Source organism: Stenella coeruleoalba (assembly GCF_951394435.1).
Source record: "Stenella coeruleoalba genome assembly, chromosome: 6".
NCBI lineage: Eukaryota > Metazoa > Chordata > Mammalia > Artiodactyla > Delphinidae > Stenella > Stenella coeruleoalba.
Genome location: NC_137151.1, coordinates 10,657,630 through 10,663,828, shown reverse-complemented (window position 1 = coordinate 10,663,828; position 6,199 = coordinate 10,657,630). Strand labels below are relative to the sequence as shown.

The following is a 6,199-nucleotide window of genomic DNA, read 5'->3' as shown; positions in this document are numbered from 1 at the left end:
AATAAATTTGTGACTCTAATAATATTTTAACAGTACTCAGAGAAAGTGATTGTTGCATTAGTTCAACAGAATTAATGAATAAGTATGAAAGCAAGGCTTAGAATAAGTATAAAAGGAGCCTTTCCACAAGACCAGAATAGATGATTCACATTTGTACTTAGTTTTTACCTAATAAAATCCCATTTGTCTTGGATGAAGGTCTCTATTAAATAATAGCAGAAAATAAAATGACAGCCATACATCTCTTTTCCCTTATCTGTGCTCAAGAGAGAGGATTAGTACGGAAGCAATGCCTGAAAGCATCTAGCTCCTGTTTGATGTAGCAATTTCCCCCCTGCAATAAGTTGCTACAGTAAAGTTAGCTATGATCATCTTTTCTTCTCCTTCTTTGTATTGTTAAATGCTGAAAAAGCACCTCTGCCCCAGTTCCCAAGAGCTAAAGAAAGCCCTTCCTCCTTGTATCTCCTCTTTGAAGCCAGTGAGAGGTCTGCAGAAAAGAAAAAGAATGAGAGATTTGGCCTCAGACAAAAACCGTAGTCTCAGTGGTTTAGTAACAAAGTTGACAGCTTGAGGGATAAAAAATCCCATGTGGCAGATCCATCTGTGGCAAAGTCTTCCCAGAATGAATGAATGTATTATAAATCATTTCTGGAGTTGTTCCACATGTTGATTTAAAAGGGATTTCATTTCACTTTTATTTTAATATACTTTAGTGTATCTAGTGGATAATTAAAATAGAACATGAAACAATGACACTCAGAGAAACACCTGAAGGTAGAATATTTTTCTTCTTGATAAAAAAAATGTATTTGGAAAAAAGCTCAAACTCATTACAGTAGTAAACCTTGTTTCAGAAGAAGGGGGTATGGCAGGTGGAGGACCCATAAGACCATGATTAGCCCACTTTTAAATGAGTTTACCTTTAGGAGGCTTTCTGATTTTCTACTGACCCACTTCCAGAATCTCTTTTTCAATTTTCAATCATGTAAAATAAGCATCTTATCCTGGAACATGAACAGGAGGTGGAGGATTTTCTTCTCTGCAATGTATGCAAGTTTCTAGTTCAAATGATAATATCTGCTTATAAAGATTTTTTTAAATAAAGGTAATGATATTCTTGGCAAATATTTGAATACAAAGATTAATTGTATTTAATTATGTGTTGTGATGGCTAAATTTATATGTCAACTTGACTGAGCCACAGGGTGCCCAGACAATTGGTCACACATTACTCTGGATGTGTCTCTGAAGGTGTTTCCGGATGAGATTAGCATTTCAATCAGTGCTCTAAGTAAAGGAGATTGGCCTTTCCATTTTTGAGTGAGCCTCTTACTAAGAACAAGACCTGAATAGGACAAAAAGTGTGAGTAAGAAAAACTCCTGCCTGAATGCCTTCACTGGGAAATCAGTCATTTCCTGGCTTTGCCCTGGAACTGAAACATTGGATCCTCTCTTGTGGGGTCTCCAGCCTGTTGGCTTTCAGACTGGAGCTACACCATCAGCTCTCCTAGTTCTCTAACTTGGTGACTGCAGATCTTGAGACTTCTCAGTTTCCATAATCATATGAGTCAATTCCTTATTCCAAAGGATACACACACACACACACACACACACACACACACACACACACACATATATGTAAATATATATGTATGTAATTATGTTATACACAAGTATATTATAATATACTTCTGACTTGTACGGATATTGAGAAACATGTTTTTCTACCCCATGAGCATCTTCTCTGCCCTGGTCGTAGTTTTCATGGGAGCAAGTGGAAAAACCACAGCCCAGGTGTCCCAGGCATTTCTTTAAGTAAAAGCAGAGGCAGAGGTGAAGATGCTCACCAGGGTTTCAAGTTACTCCTCATCAAGGTTAACAGAACTGGCACACACTACTTGCTTAGAGCAGCCAACAGTCTCCTTGGAGAAAAGGCCTGTGATTTCCTCTCATCTTTCAGAGTTTCCTGTTGCAAATTCTACCAAGCAGAGATGGAAGAGTCGACCTGAGCAACATTTCAGAGGAGTCCAGAAACCACATAAACACCTGGGTAGCCAAAAGTTAAAAGGTAAAATTATAGAGTTGCTGTCTCCAAATTCAGTTAATTCAGTGACTAATCTGATTCCTGTGAATGCCATCTAATTCAAAGAAAACTGGACTCATCAACTTAACAAAGTGCAGACCAAAGAAAGACAATGGAAACTCAGCAAGAATGAAGACAAGCCTGTGCAAATGATGTTTAAGGAATATACCTTTAAAAAGACCTATATAGGAGAACTATTCACCAAAATTTTGGTGCTTCCCCATATTGGCAAGTAGCTGAATATGTTCATCATGCTTCCAGATGAAAAGACCAGTTGAAAAAGGGTGGAAAAATAACTTACTTATGAGAAAATCATAGAATGGACAAAACTAGACATGATGAATGAAGAAGAGGTGGAAGGTTTCCTCCTGAGATTTAAGCTGGTGGAGAAATAGGACAGGCAGGATGCTCTTTGCAGTATGGGAATGATGGATGCCTTGGAGCAGACCAGGGCAACTCTTCTGGAGTGTCATCCAAGAGAGACCTTTTTCTGCCCAAGGTCCTGCACAGTTCCTTCGTGAATGTCAATGAAGAAGGCATGGAGATAATGGCCACCGCTGCTGCCATCATGATGATGCCACCTGTAAGAATGATCCCCAGGTTCTGTGAGAACCATCCCTTTCTTTTTTTTATCCAGCACAACAAAACCAATTTTATTCTTTGTGTGGCTGATTTTCTTCCCTATAAGGAAATGGTTGGTGCAGCTGATAGACATTCTCCTGTCTCCTACTAACCCACTTTTCCTCTGAAACTTCACAGTGTGTCTCCAAGCCAAAACGATTTTGGTGACAATCCAAACATAAAGGGTCCAATTTTTTAAAACAAAATATGAATAATTAAATATAAGTGATTCTGTTTCTCTGGAGAGCCCTGACTAATACATGTGTGGATTCACTTAAAAATAAAATGGGTGTGTTTAAGTGTATACAGATAATTATTTACTCACATTGATATATAAAATATATTATGCATACTGTAATAAATATTTTAACCACATCATATATTATATACAGAGGACAGAACAAATAGAGAAAGGAAGAGGAATTAAAAGGTGATAACTAAAAAGTCATCAGAAGTTACAAGAAAAGTAGAGAAGGAATATTAGTCTGGAAGTCACATTTCTGGATTCCATTCTTAGTTTAACATTTACTAGTAATCAAAACTCAGGTATGTTGTGGGGAGGCTGGGCAGGGTGTATAGGGTCAGCTTTTTCAATTCTATGTCAAAGTAGGACATTTAAAGGAATTCAAGTTGTTGGAGGATCCCAGCATTGGGAAACTGAATAGTGAGAACATCTTGGGCAGTGAACATTGCTCATCATTTTCCACATATAGTAGGATCCAGGTGGGAATCCACAGAAGAAATAAAGTAGACACAGAAGAAACAAGAGGGCAGGGACTCCCCATCACCAACTGAGGTCAGAATAAGGCTTTGATTCCACAGGAAACCAAGAAAAGCAGAAAGGTTTCACAACTTAATTACACTGCTTGGGGTAAAAGTGAGTCCTGAAGCCTGGATTCAATGTTTAGCTAATTGGGAGAATAATAAAAAATTGCATAGTTTACTAGACTCCAGATGTGACCAATTCCAGGTCGTGATTTTGATTCATAATTATTATCTTTTTCATGAAGAACTTCTCTTTATTTCTGGCTAGAATTGACCATTTATTTCTATTTAAGATGCAGCTTGACAACAAATGCTAAGGGAACTTCTCTAGGCAGGAAAGAGAAGAGAAGAAAAAGACGTACAAAAACAAACCTAAAGCAATTAAGAAAATGGTAACAGGAACATACATATCAATAATTACCTTAAGGGCTTCCCTGGTGGCACAGTGGTTGAGAGTCCGCCCGCCGATGCAGCGGACACGGGTTCATGCCCCGGTCTGGGAAGATCCCACATGCCGTGGAACAGCTAGGCCCGTAAGCCATGGCCACTGAGCTTGCATGTCCGGAGCCTGTGCTCCACAATGGGAGAGGCCACAACAGAGAGAGGCCCACGTACCACAAATAAATAAATAAATACCTTAAATTTAAATGGATTAAATGCCCCAACCAAAAGATATAGACTGGCTGAATGGATACAAAAACAAGACCCACATATATGCTGTCTACAACAAACCCACTTCAGACGTAGGAACACATACAGACTGAAACTAAGGGCATGGAAAAAGATATTCCATGCAAATGGAAATCAAAAGAAAGCTGGAGTAGCAATTCTCATATCAGACAAAATAGACATTAAAATAAAGACTATTACAAGAGACAAAGAAGGACACTACATAATGATAAAGGGATCAATCTAAGAAGAAGATATAACAATTGTAAATATTTATGCACCCAGCAAAGGAGCACCTCAATACGTAAGGCAAATGCTAACAGCCATAAAAGGGGAAATTGACAGCAACACAATCATAGTAGGGGACTTTTAACATCTCACTTTCACTAATGGACAGATCATCCAAAATGAAAATAAATAAGGAAACACAATCATTAAGTGACACATAAAACAAGATGGACTTAATAGATATTTATAGGACATTCCATCTAAAACAACAGAATACAATTTCTTCTCAAGGGCTCATGGAACATTCTCCAGGATAGACCATATCTTGGGTCACAAAACAAACTTTGATAAATTTAAGGAAATTGAAATCATATCAAGTACCTTTTCCAATCACAATGCTATGAGACTAGATATCAATTACAAGAAAAAATCTGTAAAAAATGCAAATACATGGAGGCTAAACAATACATTACTAAACAGCCAAGAGGTAACTGAAGAAATCAAAGAGGAAATCAAAAAATACCTAGAAACAAATGACAATGAAAACACGATGATCCAAAACCTATGGGATGCAACAAAAGCAGTTCTAAGCAGGAACTTTATTGCAATACAATACTAGCTCAAGGAACAAGAAACACCTCAAATAAACAACCTAACCTTACACCTAAAGCAATTAGAGAAAAAAGAACAAAAACAATGAAACCCAAATATAGCAGAAGGAAAGAAATCATAAAGATCAGATGAGAAATAAATGAAAAAGAAATGAAGGAAACAACAGCAAAGATGAAAAAAACTAACAGCTGGTTCTTTGAGAAGATACATAAAATTGATAAACCATTAGCTAGATTTATCAAGACAAAAAAGGAGAAGACTCAAATCCACAGAATTAGAAATGAAAAAGCAGAAGTAACAACTGACATTGCAGAAATACAAAGGATCATGAGAGATTACTACAAGCAACTATATGCCAATAAAAATGACAACCTGGAAGAAATACACAAATTCTTACAAAAGCACAAACTGCTGAGACTGAACCAGGAAGAAAGAGAAAATATAAACAGAACAATCACAGCACTGAAATGGAGACTGTGATTAAAAATCTTCCAACAAACAAAAGCCCAGGACAAGATGGCTTCACAGGCGTATTCTATCATTTAGAGAAGAGCTAACACTTATCCTTCTCAAACTCTTCCAAGGTATAACAGAGGGAGGAACACTCCCAAACTGATTCCACATGACCACCATCATTTTGATGCCAAAACCAAAGAGGTAACAAAAAAAAGAAAACTACAGGCCAATATCACTGATGAATATAGATGCAAAAATGCTCAACAAAATACTAGCAAAGAGAATCCAACAGCACATTAAAAGGGTGATACACCATGATCAAGTGAGGTTTATTCCAGGAATGCAAAGATTCTTCAATATAAGCAAATCAATCAATGTGACACACCATATTAACAAATTGAAGGATAAAAAGTATATGATCATCTCAATAGATGTAGAAAAAGCTTTTGACAAAATTCAACACCCATTTATGATAAAAACCCTCAAGAAAGTAGGCATACAGGGAACCTACCTCAACATAATAAAAGCCATATATGACAACCCACAGCTAACATTGTTCTCAATGGTGAAAAACTTAAACCATTACATCTAAGATCAGGAACAAGACAAGTTTGCCCACTCTCACTGCTATTATTCAACATAGTTTTGGAAGTTTTAGCCACAGCAATCAGAGAAGAAAAAGAAATAAAAGGAATCCAAATCAGAAAGGAGTAAAACTGTCATTGTTTGCAGATGACATGCTACTCTACATGGAGAACCATAAAG

At 37.1% G+C, this 6,199-nt stretch overlaps 1 pseudogene across 1 annotated transcript; it reads left to right on the top strand.

The window, feature by feature from the left end:
- The first annotated feature begins 1,716 nt into the window (after nucleotides 1-1,716).
- Nucleotides 1,717-2,816, top strand: LOC307188388 (serpin B6-like; annotated as a pseudogene). Its single transcript has one exon. The product of its transcript is annotated as a serpin B6-like (transcript).
- Nucleotides 2,817-6,199: the final 3,383 nt, after the last annotated feature.